This window comes from Rhinoderma darwinii (genome assembly GCF_050947455.1).
Source record: "Rhinoderma darwinii isolate aRhiDar2 chromosome 5 unlocalized genomic scaffold, aRhiDar2.hap1 SUPER_5_unloc_35, whole genome shotgun sequence".
NCBI lineage: Eukaryota > Metazoa > Chordata > Amphibia > Anura > Rhinodermatidae > Rhinoderma > Rhinoderma darwinii.
In genome coordinates this window covers 345,247-358,786 of record NW_027461793.1, presented here as the reverse complement: position 1 = coordinate 358,786, position 13,540 = coordinate 345,247, and the positions used below count along the sequence as shown (strand labels likewise).

The following is a 13,540-nucleotide window of genomic DNA, read 5'->3' as shown; positions in this document are numbered from 1 at the left end:
CAACACCTGTTGGACAATGCATGAGTGATAATGAGCTCATTGATTAAATGCAATTAATGAATAGATTGCCACCTCTTGTTGTGTGTCGTCTGTGTTTCTGTGTTTCCGGCATTTCACATTGGAACACCTCATTCACCTTCCTTGTCTTCTCTCCGCCCTCCCTTTTAGGTAAGTTAAAGAGCTGCACCTGAGCCAGCCACTGATTGATTGATTGATTAATTGATTGATTGATTGATTGATTGATTGATTGATTGATTGATTGATGCAGCACAACAGTCAAATAGTGGAGTGGAGTAGGGGAACAGCAAACAGCCAATAAAGCAGCCCGCCCGCTCGCCTGCCCGCCACAATGGACCTACCTGTGTACACTAGATGGATGTGATGGAATGTACTGTCGTCCCTACATTTCAAGAAGAAGTAAGAATTGCAGTTGCAACAAAGCCTTGCTTGCCTACAAAGAGAGCAGCAATTTGGATTTGTTACTATGTTACCTAGAAGAATAACAAACTGTGCAAGGATGGAGGTTGTAGGAGCAAGGAGAAGTTGTCTGTAAAGTTGGTGGATGCCTATTTTCCATTTTGCAGTCCCTTGTCTCCCTCTTGTGGCCTCCTGGAGGCAACTAGCTGTGCAAAAAAAAGACAGCCTGGCGGCCGGCTGTTGCAGTGTTGCCCTCTCAGGCAACACTGAGTGACTGACTGAGCCTCACCGTCTTATATAAAGTTCAGACGGAACTTTGCACGTGTCATAGTGGAGCCCTCAGGATTCCAGAGCCAGCTTTCTGACATCATAATGGGCCCTCAGAGATAAAAGCCTGGGCCCAGGCAGTGTTGGTCAGTGCTGCTCAGCAGGCAGCACTGGACTGGACTGGATTACAGCTGATACAAGGTGTGAAGGAACAAGGGGTGGCTGTGGGCATGCACTTGCTGCCGCTGCCAGTGTTTATCTGCATGGCAGCAGGGCATTTGGGCGTTGCCAGGAAGGCGTTTTTATGTAGATTCCTCCTCTTTCAGCACTGCATTGTGGTGCAAGCAAAAGAAGCAAATCCTGTCTGGCTTCCTCTCCGGCCTTTATTCACCTCCCGTGTAGCTGTGAGTGTGTGAGCCTGCAGGGCCCCATGGAATTGCCTAGAAGTAGGCTGAATCGCTGCAAGGGCTGAACAGCAGTATCGGGCAGGCTCGGGCAACGCGCGGCCCGTTCGGGTTATCGCTTCTCGGCCTTTTGGCTAAGATCAAGTGTAGTATCTGTTCTTATCAGTTTAATATCTGATACGTCCCCTATCTGGGGACCATATATTAAATGGATTTTTAGAACAGGGAGATGGAAATAGAGCTTGCTCTGTCCACTCCACGCATTGACCTGGTATTGCAGTATTTCCAGGACCGGTGCACCCTTTCCTTATGTGTTGACTAAAAGCAGATTCCAAAAGTGTTTTTTGTCTTTGCTATTGTTTCTGTCTTTCTGAAGGGATCTCCCCTTTTAATCCCATTATTTCAACACCTGTTGGACAATGCATGAGTGATAATGAGCTCATTGATTAAATGCAATTAATGAATAGATTGCCACCTCTTGTTGTGTGTCGTCTGTGTTTCTGTGTTTCCGGCATTTCACATTGGAACACCTCATTCACCTTCCTTGTCTTCTCTCCGCCCTCCCTTTTAGGTAAGTTAAAGAGCTGCACCTGAGCCAGCCACTGATTGATTGATTGATTGATTGATTGATTGATTGATTGATTGATGCAGCACAACAGTCAAATAGTGGAGTGGAGTAGGGGAACAGCAAACAGCCAATAAAGCAGCCCGCCCGCTCGCCTGCCCGCCACAATGGACCTACCTGTGTACACTAGATGGATGTGATGGAATGTACTGTCGTCCCTACATTTCAAGAAGAAGTAAGAATTGCAGTTGCAACAAAGCCTTGCTTGCCTACAAAGAGAGCAGCAATTTGGATTTGTTACTATGTTACCTAGAAGAATAACAAACTGTGCAAGGATGGAGGTTGTAGGAGCAAGGAGAAGTTGTCTGTAAAGTTGGTGGATGCCTATTTTCCATTTTGCAGTCCCTTGTCTCCCTCTTGTGGCCTCCTGGAGGCAACTAGCTGTGCAAAAAAAAGACAGCCTGGCGGCCGGCTGTTGCAGTGTTGCCCTCTCAGGCAACACTGAGTGACTGACTGAGCCTCACCGTCTTATATAAAGTTCAGACGGAACTTTGCACGTGTCATAGTGGAGCCCTCAGGATTCCAGAGCCAGCTTTCTGACATCATAATGGGGCCTCAGAGATAAAAGCCTGGGCCCAGGCAGTGTTGGTCAGTGCTGCTCAGCAGGCAGCACTGGACTGGACTGGATTACAGCTGATACAAGGTGTGAAGGAACAAGGGGTGGCTGTGGGCATGCACTTGCTGCCGCTGCCAGTGTTTATCTGCATGGCAGCAGGGCATTTGGGCGTTGCCAGGAAGGCGTTTTTATGTAGATTCCTCCTCTTTCAGCACTGCATTGTGGTGCAAGCAAAAGAAGCAAATCCTGTCTGGCTTCCTCTCCGGCCTTTATTCACCTCCCGTGTAGCTGTGAGTGTGTGAGCCTGCAGGGCCCCATGGAATTGCCTAGAAGTAGGCTGAATCGCTGCAAGGGCTGAACAGCAGTATCGGGCAGGCTCGGGCAACGCGCGGCCCGTTCGGGTTATCGCTTCTCGGCCTTTTGGCTAAGATCAAGTGTAGTATCTGTTCTTATCAGTTTAATATCTGATACGTCCCCTATCTGGGGACCATATATTAAATGGATTTTTAGAACAGGGAGATGGAAATAGAGCTTGCTCTGTCCACTCCACGCATTGACCTGGTATTGCAGTATTTCCAGGACCGGTGCACCCTTTCCTTATGTGTTGACTAAAAGCAGATTCCAAAAGTGTTTTTTGTCTTTGCTATTGTTTCTGTCTTTCTGAAGGGATCTCCCCTTTTAATCCCATTATTTCAACACCTGTTGGACAATGCATGAGTGATAATGAGCTCATTGATTAAATGCAATTAATGAATAGATTGCCACCTCTTGTTGTGTGTCGTCTGTGTTTCTGTGAACACCTCATTCACCTTCCTTGTCTTCTCTCCGCCCTCCCTTTTAGGTAAGTTAAAGAGCTGCACCTGAGCCAGCCACTGATTGATTGATTGATTGATTGATTGATTGATTGATTGATTGATTGATTGATTGATTGATGCAGCACAACAGTCAAATAGTGGAGTGGAGTAGGGGAACAGCAAACAGCCAATAAAGCAGCCCGCCCGCTCGCCTGCCCGCCACAATGGACCTACCTGTGTACACTAGATGGATGTGATGGAATGTACTGTCGTCCCTACATTTCAAGAAGAAGTAAGAATAAGAAGAAGTAAGAATTGCAGTTGCAACAAAGCCTTGCTTGCCTACAAAGAGAGCAGCAATTTGGATTTGTTACTATGTTACCTAGAAGAATAACAAACTGTGCAAGGATGGAGGTTGTAGGAGCAAGGAGAAGTTGTCTGTAAAGTTGGTGGATGCCTATTTTCCATTTTGCAGTCCCTTGTCTCCCTCTTGTGGCCTCCTGGAGGCAACTAGCTGTGCAAAAAAAAGACAGCCTGGCGGCCGGCTGTTGCAGTGTTGCCCTCTCAGGCAACACTGAGTGACTGACTGAGCCTCACCGTCTTATATAAAGTTCAGACGGAACTTTGCACGTGTCATAGTGGAGCCCTCAGGATTCCAGAGCCAGCTTTCTGACATCATAATGGGGCCTCAGAGATAAAAGCCTGGGCCCAGGCAGTGTTGGTCAGTGCTGCTCAGCAGGCAGCACTGGACTGGACTGGATTACAGCTGATACAAGGTGTGAAGGAACAAGGGGTGGCTGTGGGCATGCACTTGCTGCCGCTGCCAGTGTTTATCTGCATGGCAGCAGGGCATTTGGGCGTTGCCAGGAAGGCGTTTTTATGTAGATTCCTCCTCTTTCAGCACTGCATTGTGGTGCAAGCAAAAGAAGCAAATCCTGTCTGGCTTCCTCTCCGGCCTTTATTCACCTCCCGTGTAGCTGTGAGTGTGTGAGCCTGCAGGGCCCCATGGAATTGCCTAGAAGTAGGCTGAATCGCTGCAAGGGCTGAACAGCAGTATCGGGCAGGCTCGGGCAACGCGCGGCCCGTTCGGGTTATCGCTTCTCGGCCTTTTGGCTAAGATCAAGTGTAGTATCTGTTCTTATCAGTTTAATATCTGATACGTCCCCTATCTGGGGACCATATATTAAATGGATTTTTAGAACAGGGAGATGGAAATAGAGCTTGCTCTGTCCACTCCACGCATTGACCTGGTATTGCAGTATTTCCAGGACCGGTGCACCCTTTCCTTATGTGTTGACTAAAAGCAGATTCCAAAAGTGTTTTTTGTCTTTGCTATTGTTTCTGTCTTTCTGAAGGGATCTCCCCTTTTAATCCCATTATTTCAACACCTGTTGGACAATGCATGAGTGATAATGAGCTCATTGATTAAATGCAATTAATGAATAGATTGCCACCTCTTGTTGTGTGTCGTCTGTGTTTCTGTGTTTCCGGCATTTCACATTGGAACACCTCATTCACCTTCCTTGTCTTCTCTCCGCCCTCCCTTTTAGGTAAGTTAAAGAGCTGCACCTGAGCCAGCCACTGATTGATTGATTGATTGATTGATTGATTGATTGATTGATTGATGCAGCACAACAGTCAAATAGTGGAGTGGAGTAGGGGAACAGCAAACAGCCAATAAAGCAGCCCGCCCGCTCGCCTGCCCGCCACAATGGACCTACCTGTGTACACTAGATGGATGTGATGGAATGTACTGTCGTCCCTACATTTCAAGAAGAAGTAAGAATTGCAGTTGCAACAAAGCCTTGCTTGCCTACAAAGAGAGCAGCAATTTGGATTTGTTACTATGTTACCTAGAAGAATAACAAACTGTGCAAGGATGGAGGTTGTAGGACCAAGGAGAAGTTGTCTGTAAAGTTGGAGGATGCCTTTTTTCCATTTTGCAGTCCCTTGTCTCCCTCTTGTGGCCTCCTGGAGGCAACTAGCTGTGCAAAAAAAAGACAGCCTGGCGGCCGGCTGTTGCAGTGTTGCCCTCTCAGGCAACACTGAGTGACTGACTGAGCCTCACCGTCTTATATAAAGTTCAGACGGAACTTTGCACGTGTCATAGTGGAGCCCTCAGGATTCCAGAGCCAGCTTTCTGACATAATAATGGGGCCTCAGAGATAAAAGCCTGGGCCCAGGCAGTGTTGGTCAGTGCTGCTCAGCAGGCAGCACTGGACTGGACTGGATTACAGCTGATACAAGGTGTGAAGGAACAAGGGGTGGCTGTGGGCATGCACTTGCTGCCGCTGCCAGTGTTTATCTGCATGGCAGCAGGGCATTTGGGCGTTGCCAGGAAGGCGTTTTTATGTAGATTCCTCCTCTTTCAGCACTGCATTGTGGTGCAAGCAAAAGAAGCAAATCCTGTCTGGCTTCCTCTCCGGCCTTTATTCACCTCCCGTGTAGCTGTGAGTGTGTGAGCCTGCAGGGCCCCATGGAATTGCCTAGAAGTAGGCTGAATCGCTGCAAGGGCTGAACAGCAGTATCGGGCAGGCTCGGGCAACGCGCGGCCCGTTCGGGTTATCGCTTCTCGGCCTTTTGGCTAAGATCAAGTGTAGTATCTGTTCTTATCAGTTTAATATCTGATACGTCCCCTATCTGGGGACCATATATTAAATGGATTTTTAGAACAGGGAGATGGAAATAGAGCTTGCTCTGTCCACTCCACGCATTGACCTGGTATTGCAGTATTTCCAGGACCGGTGCACCCTTTCCTTATGTGTTGACTAAAAGCAGATTCCAAAAGTGTTTTTTGTCTTTGCTATTGTTTCTGTCTTTCTGAAGGGATCTCCCCTTTTAATCCCATTATTTCAACACCTGTTGGACAATGCATGAGTGATAATGAGCTCATTGATTAAATGCAATTAATGAATAGATTGCCACCTCTTGTTGTGTGTCGTCTGTGTTTCTGTGTTTCCGGCATTTCACATTGGAACACCTCATTCACCTTCCTTGTCTTCTCTCCGCCCTCCCTTTTAGGTAAGTTAAAGAGCTGCACCTGAGCCAGCCACTGATTGATTGATTGATTGATTGATTGATTGATTGATTGATTGATTGATTGATTGATTGATTGATTGATGCAGCACAACAGTCAAATAGTGGAGTGGAGTAGGGGAACAGCAAACAGCCAATAAAGCAGCCCGCCCGCTCGCCTGCCCGCCACAATGGACCTACCTGTGTACACTAGATGGATGTGATGGAATGTACTGTCGTCCCTACATTTCAAGAAGAAGTAAGAATTGCAGTTGCAACAAAGCCTTGCTTGCCTACAAAGAGAGCAGCAATTTGGATTTGTTACTATGTTACCTAGAAGAATAACAAACTGTGCAAGGATGGAGGTTGTAGGAGCAAGGAGAAGTTGTCTGTAAAGTTGGTGGATGCCTATTTTCCATTTTGCAGTCCCTTGTCTCCCTCTTGTGGCCTCCTGGAGGCAACTAGCTGTGCAAAAAAAAGACAGCCTGGCGGCCGGCTGTTGCAGTGTTGCCCTCTCAGGCAACACTGAGTGACTGACTGAGCCTCACCGTCTTATATAAAGTTCAGACGGAACTTTGCACGTGTCATAGTGGAGCCCTCAGGATTCCAGAGCCAGCTTTCTGACATCATAATGGGGCCTCAGAGATAAAAGCCTGGGCCCAGGCAGTGTTGGTCAGTGCTGCTCAGCAGGCAGCACTGGACTGGACTGGATTACAGCTGATACAAGGTGTGAAGGAACAAGGGGTGGCTGTGGGCATGCACTTGCTGCCGCTGCCAGTGTTTATCTGCATGGCAGCAGGGCATTTGGGCGTTGCCAGGAAGGCGTTTTTATGTAGATTCCTCCTCTTTCAACACTGCATTGTGGTGCAAGCAAAAGAAGCAAATCCTGTCTGGCTTCCTCTCCGGCCTTTATTCACCTCCCGTGTAGCTGTGAGTGTGTGAGCCTGCAGGGCCCCATGGAATTGCCTAGAAGTAGGCTGAATCGCTGCAAGGGCTGAACAGCAGTATCGGGCAGGCTCGGGCAACGCGCGGCCCGTTCGGGTTATCGCTTCTCGGCCTTTTGGCTAAGATCAAGTGTAGTATCTGTTCTTATCAGTTTAATATCTGATACGTCCCCTATCTGGGGACCATATATTAAATGGATTTTTAGAACAGGGAGATGGAAATAGAGCTTGCTCTGTCCACTCCACGCATTGACCTGGTATTGCAGTATTTCCAGGACCGGTGCACCCTTTCCTTATGTGTTGACTAAAAGCAGATTCCAAAAGTGTTTTTTGTCTTTGCTATTGTTTCTGTCTTTCTGAAGGGATCTCCCCTTTTAATCCCATTATTTCAACACCTGTTGGACAATGCATGAGTGATAATGAGCTCATTGATTAAATGCAATTAATGAATAGATTGCCACCTCTTGTTGTGTGTCGTCTGTGTTTCTGTGTTTCCGGCATTTCACATTGGAACACCTCATTCACCTTCCTTGTCTTCTCTCCGCCCTCCCTTTTAGGTAAGTTAAAGAGCTGCACCTGAGCCAGCCACTGATTGATTGATTGATTGATTGATTGATTGATTGATTGATTGATGCAGCACAACAGTCAAATAGTGGAGTGGAGTAGGGGAACAGCAAACAGCCAATAAAGCAGCCCGCCCGCTCGCCTGCCCGCCACAATGGACCTACCTGTGTACACTAGATGGATGTGATGGAATGTACTGTCGTCCCTACATTTCAAGAAGAAGTAAGAATTGCAGTTGCAACAAAGCCTTGCTTGCCTACAAAGAGAGCAGCAATTTGGATTTGTTACTATGTTACCTAGAAGAATAACAAACTGTGCAAGGATGGAGGTTGTAGGAGCAAGGAGAAGTTGTCTGTAAAGTTGGTGGATGCCTATTTTCCATTTTGCAGTCCCTTGTCTCCCTCTTGTGGCCTCCTGGAGGCAACTAGCTGTGCAAAAAAAAGACAGCCTGGCGGCCGGCTGTTGCAGTGTTGCCCTCTCAGGCAACACTGAGTGACTGACTGAGCCTCACCGTCTTATATAAAGTTCAGACGGAACTTTGCACGTGTCATAGTGGAGCCCTCAGGATTCCAGAGCCAGCTTTCTGACATCATAATGGGGCCTCAGAGATAAAAGCCTGGGCCCAGGCAGTGTTGGTCAGTGCTGCTCAGCAGGCAGCACTGGACTGGACTGGATTACAGCTGATACAAGGTGTGAAGGAACAAGGGGTGGCTGTGGGCATGCACTTGCTGCCGCTGCCAGTGTTTATCTGCATGGCAGCAGGGCATTTGGGCGTTGCCAGGAAGGCGTTTTTATGTAGATTCCTCCTCTTTCAGCACTGCATTGTGGTGCAAGCAAAAGAAGCAAATCCTGTCTGGCTTCCTCTCCGGCCTTTATTCACCTCCCGTGTAGCTGTGAGTGTGTGAGCCTGCAGGGCCCCATGGAATTGCCTAGAAGTAGGCTGAATCGCTGCAAGGGCTGAACAGCAGTATCGGGCAGGCTCGGGCAACGCGCGGCCCGTTCGGGTTATCGCTTCTCGGCCTTTTGGCTAAGATCAAGTGTAGTATCTGTTCTTATCAGTTTAATATCTGATACGTCCCCTATCTGGGGACCATATATTAAATGGATTTTTAGAACAGGGAGATGGAAATAGAGCTTGCTCTGTCCACTCCACGCATTGACCTGGTATTGCAGTATTTCCAGGACCGGTGCACCCTTTCCTTATGTGTTGACTAAAAGCAGATTCCAAAAGTGTTTTTTGTCTTTGCTATTGTTTCTGTCTTTCTGAAGGGATCTCCCCTTTTAATCCCATTATTTCAACACCTGTTGGACAATGCATGAGTGATAATGAGCTCATTGATTAAATGCAATTAATGAATAGATTGCCACCTCTTGTTGTGTGTCGTCTGTGTTTCTGTGTTTCCGGCATTTCACATTGGAACACCTCATTCACCTTCCTTGTCTTCTCTCCGCCCTCCCTTTTAGGTAAGTTAAAGAGCTGCACCTGAGCCAGCCACTGATTGATTGATTGATTGATTGATTGATTGATTGATTGATTGATTGATTGATTGATGCAGCACAACAGTCAAATAGTGGAGTGGAGTAGGGGAACAGCAAACAGCCAATAAAGCAGCCCGCCCGCTCGCCTGCCCGCCACAATGGACCTACCTGTGTACACTAGATGGATGTGATGGAATGTACTGTCGTCCCTACATTTCAAGAAGAAGTAAGAATTGCAGTTGCAACAAAGCCTTGCTTGCCTACAAAGAGAGCAGCAATTTGGATTTGTTACTATGTTACCTAGAAGAATAACAAACTGTGCAAGGATGGAGGTTGTAGGAGCAAGGAGAAGTTGTCTGTAAAGTTGGTGGATGCCTATTTTCCATTTTGCAGTCCCTTGTCTCCCTCTTGTGGCCTCCTGGAGGCAACTAGCTGTGCAAAAAAAAGACAGCCTGGCGGCCGGCTGTTGCAGTATTGCCCTCTCAGGCAACACTGAGTGACTGACTGAGCCTCACCGTCTTATATAAAGTTCAGACGGAACTTTGCACGTGTCATAGTGGAGCCCTCAGGATTCCAGAGCCAGCTTTCTGACATCATAATGGGGCCTCAGAGATAAAAGCCTGGGCCCAGGCAGTGTTGGTCAGTGCTGCTCAGCAGGCAGCACTGGACTGGACTGGATTACAGCTGATACAAGGTGTGAAGGAACAAGGGGTGGCTGTGGGCATGCACTTGCTGCCGCTGCCAGTGTTTATCTGCATGGCAGCAGGGCATTTGGGCGTTGCCAGGAAGGCGTTTTTATGTAGATTCCTCCTCTTTCAGCACTGCATTGTGGTGCAAGCAAAAGAAGCAAATCCTGTCTGGCTTCCTCTCCGGCCTTTATTCACCTCCCGTGTAGCTGTGAGTGTGTGAGCCTGCAGGGCCCCATGGAATTGCCTAGAAGTAGGCTGAATCGCTGCAAGGGCTGAACAGCAGTATCGGGCAGGCTCGGGCAACGCGCGGCCCGTTCGGGTTATCGCTTCTCGGCCTTTTGGCTAAGATCAAGTGTAGTATCTGTTCTTATCAGTTTAATATCTGATACGTCCCCTATCTGGGGACCATATATTAAATGGATTTTTAGAACAGGGAGATGGAAATAGAGCTTGCTCTGTCCACTCCACGCATTGACCTGGTATTGCAGTATTTCCAGGACCGCTGCACCCTTTCCTTATGTGTTGACTAAAAGCAGATTCCAAAAGTGTTTTTTGTCTTTGCTATTGTTTCTGTCTTTCTGAAGGGATCTCCCCTTTTAATCCCATTATTTCAACACCTGTTGGACAATGCATGAGTGATAATGAGCTCATTGATTAAATGCAATTAATGAATAGATTGCCACCTCTTGTTGTGTGTCGTCTGTGTTTCTGTGTTTCCGGCATTTCACATTGGAACACCTCATTCACCTTCCTTGTCTTCTCTCCGCCCTCCCTTTTAGGTAAGTTAAAGAGCTGCACCTGAGCCAGCCACTGATTGATTGATTGATTGATTGATTGATTGATTGATTGATTGATTGATGCAGCACAACAGTCAAATAGTGGAGTGGAGTAGGGGAACAGCAAACAGCCAATAAAGCAGCCCGCCCGCTCGCCTGCCCGCCACAATGGACCTACCTGTGTACACTAGATGGATGTGATGGAATGTACTGTCGTCCCTACATTTCAAGAAGAAGTAAGAATTGCAGTTGCAACAAAGCCTTGCTTGCCTACAAAGAGAGCAGCAATTTGGATTTGTTACTATGTTACCTAGAAGAATAACAAACTGTGCAAGGATGGAGGTTGTAGGAGCAAGGAGAAGTTGTCTGTAAAGTTGGTGGATGCCTATTTTCCATTTTGCAGTCCCTTGTCTCCCTCTTGTGGCCTCCTGGAGGCAACTAGCTGTGCAAAAAAAAGACAGCCTGGCGGCCGGCTGTTGCAGTGTTGCCCTCTCAGGCAACACTGAGTGACTGACTGAGCCTCACCGTCTTATATAAAGTTCAGACGGAACTTTGCACGTGTCATAGTGGAGCCCTCAGGATTCCAGAGCCAGCTTTCTGACATCATAATGGGGCCTCAGAGATAAAAGCCTGGGCCCAGGCAGTGTTGGTCAGTGCTGCTCAGCAGGCAGCACTGGACTGGACTGGATTACAGCTGATACAAGGTGTGAAGGAACAAGGGGTGGCTGTGGGCATGCACTTGCTGCCGCTGCCAGTGTTTATCTGCATGGCAGCAGGGCATTTGGGCGTTGCCAGGAAGGCGTTTTTATGTAGATTCCTCCTCTTTCAGCACTGCATTGTGGTGCAAGCAAAAGAAGCAAATCCTGTCTGGCTTCCTCTCCGGCCTTTATTCACCTCCCGTGTAGCTGTGAGTGTGTGAGCCTGCAGGGCCCCATGGAATTGCCTAGAAGTAGGCTGAATCGCTGCAAGGGCTGAACAGCAGTATCGGGCAGGCTCGGGCAACGCGCGGCCCGTTCGGGTTATCGCTTCTCGGCCTTTTGGCTAAGATCAAGTGTAGTATCTGTTCTTATCAGTTTAATATCTGATACGTCCCCTATCTGGGGACCATATATTAAATGGATTTTTAGAACAGGGAGATGGAAATAGAGCTTGCTCTGTCCACTCCACGCATTGACCTGGTATTGCAGTATTTCCAGGACCGGTGCACCCTTTCCTTATGTGTTGACTAAAAGCAGATTCCAAAAGTGTTTTTTGTCTTTGCTATTGTTTCTGTCTTTCTGAAGGGATCTCCCCTTTTAATCCCATTATTTCAACACCTGTTGGACAATGCATGAGTGATAATGAGCTCATTGATTAAATGCAATTAATGAATAGATTGCCACCTCTTGTTGTGTGTCGTCTGTGTTTCTGTGTTTCCGGCATTTCACATTGGAACACCTCATTCACCTTCCTTGTCTTCTCTCCGCCCTCCCTTTTAGGTAAGTTAAAGAGCTGCACCTGAGCCAGCCACTGATTGATTGATTGATTGATTGATTGATTGATTGATTGATGCAGCACAACAGTCAAATAGTGGAGTGGAGTAGGGGAACAGCAAACAGCCAATAAAGCAGCCCGCCCGCTCGCCTGCCCGCCACAATGGACCTACCTGTGTACACTAGATGGATGTGATGGAATGTACTGTCGTCCCTACATTTCAAGAAGAAGTAAGAATTGCAGTTGCAACAAAGCCTTGCTTGCCTACAAAGAGAGCAGCAATTTGGATTTGTTACTATGTTACCTAGAAGAATAACAAACTGTGCAAGGATGGAGGTTGTAGGAGCAAGGAGAAGTTGTCTGTAAAGTTGGTGGATGCCTATTTTCCATTTTGCAGTCCCTTGTCTCCCTCTTGTGGCCTCCTGGAGGCAACTAGCTGTGCAAAAAAAAGACAGCCTGGCGGCCGGCTGTTGCAGTGTTGCCCTCTCAGGCAACACTGAGTGACTGACTGAGCCTCACCGTCTTATATAAAGTTCAGACGGAACTTTGCACGTGTCATAGTGGAGCCCTCAGGATTCCAGAGCCAGCTTTCTGACATCATAATGGGGCCTCAGAGATAAAAGCCTGGGCCCAGGCAGTGTTGGTCAGTGCTGCTCAGCAGGCGATTCCAGAGCCAGCTTTCTGACATCATAATGGGGCCTCAGAGATAAAAGCCTGGGCCCAGGCAGTGTTGGTCAGTGCTGCTCAGCAGGCAGCACTGGACTGGACTGGATTACAGCTGATACAAGGTGTGAAGGAACAAGGGGTGGCTGTGGGCATGCACTTGCTGCCGCTGCCAGTGTTTATCTGCATGGCAGCAGGGCATTTGGGCGTTGCCAGGAAGGCGTTTTTATGTAGATTCCTCCTCTTTCAGCACTGCATTGTGGTGCAAGCAAAAGAAGCAAATCCTGTCTGGCTTCCTCTCCGGCCTTTATTCACCTCCCGTGTAGCTGTGAGTGTGTGAGCCTGCAGGGCCCCATGGAATTGCCTAGAAGTAGGCTGAATCGCTGCAAGGGCTGAACAGCAGTATCGGGCAGGCTCGGGCAACGCGCGGCCCGTTCGGGTTATCGCTTCTCGGCCTTTTGGCTAAGATCAAGTGTAGTATCTGTTCTTATCAGTTTAATATCTGATACGTCCCCTATCTGGGGACCATATATTAAATGGATTTTTAGAACAGGGAGATGGAAATAGAGCTTGCTCTGTCCACTCCACGCATTGACCTGGTATTGCAGTATTTCCAGGACCGGTGCACCCTTTCCTTATGTGTTGACTAAAAGCAGATTCCAAAAGTGTTTTTTGTCTTTGCTATTGTTTCTGTCTTTCTGAAGGGATCTCCCCTTTTAATCCCATTATTTCAACACCTGTTGGACAATGCATGAGTGATAATGAGCTCATTGATTAAATGCAATTAATGAATAGATTGCCACCTCTTGTTGTGTGTCGTCTGTGTTTCTGTGTTTCCGGCATTTCACATTGGAACACCTCATTCACCTTCCTT

The 13,540-nt window shown here is 47.7% G+C and overlaps 9 non-coding genes across 9 annotated transcripts; all 9 read left to right on the top strand.

The window, feature by feature from the left end:
- The first annotated feature begins 1,202 nt into the window (after positions 1-1,202).
- On the top strand, positions 1,203-1,393 carry LOC142690895 (U2 spliceosomal RNA). Its single transcript, XR_012859572.1, has one exon. It is a non-coding gene; the product is annotated as a U2 spliceosomal RNA (small nuclear RNA).
- A 1,280-nt stretch (positions 1,394-2,673) lies between these two features.
- LOC142690894 (U2 spliceosomal RNA) lies at positions 2,674-2,864 on the top strand. The gene has a single exon (XR_012859571.1). It is a non-coding gene; the product is annotated as a U2 spliceosomal RNA (small nuclear RNA).
- Positions 2,865-4,156: 1,292 nt separating this feature from the next.
- On the top strand, positions 4,157-4,347 carry LOC142690893 (U2 spliceosomal RNA). The gene has a single exon (XR_012859570.1). It is a non-coding gene; the product is annotated as a U2 spliceosomal RNA (small nuclear RNA).
- Positions 4,348-5,627: 1,280 nt separating this feature from the next.
- On the top strand, positions 5,628-5,818 carry LOC142690892 (U2 spliceosomal RNA). Its single transcript, XR_012859569.1, has one exon. It is a non-coding gene; the product is annotated as a U2 spliceosomal RNA (small nuclear RNA).
- A 1,304-nt stretch (positions 5,819-7,122) lies between these two features.
- On the top strand, positions 7,123-7,313 carry LOC142690890 (U2 spliceosomal RNA). The gene has a single exon (XR_012859567.1). It is a non-coding gene; the product is annotated as a U2 spliceosomal RNA (small nuclear RNA).
- A 1,280-nt stretch (positions 7,314-8,593) lies between these two features.
- On the top strand, positions 8,594-8,784 carry LOC142690889 (U2 spliceosomal RNA). The gene has a single exon (XR_012859566.1). It is a non-coding gene; the product is annotated as a U2 spliceosomal RNA (small nuclear RNA).
- A 1,292-nt stretch (positions 8,785-10,076) lies between these two features.
- LOC142691016 (U2 spliceosomal RNA) lies at positions 10,077-10,267 on the top strand. The gene has a single exon (XR_012859682.1). It is a non-coding gene; the product is annotated as a U2 spliceosomal RNA (small nuclear RNA).
- Positions 10,268-11,551: 1,284 nt separating this feature from the next.
- On the top strand, positions 11,552-11,742 carry LOC142690888 (U2 spliceosomal RNA). The gene has a single exon (XR_012859565.1). It is a non-coding gene; the product is annotated as a U2 spliceosomal RNA (small nuclear RNA).
- Positions 11,743-13,108: 1,366 nt separating this feature from the next.
- LOC142690887 (U2 spliceosomal RNA) lies at positions 13,109-13,299 on the top strand. Its single transcript, XR_012859564.1, has one exon. It is a non-coding gene; the product is annotated as a U2 spliceosomal RNA (small nuclear RNA).
- Positions 13,300-13,540: the final 241 nt, after the last annotated feature.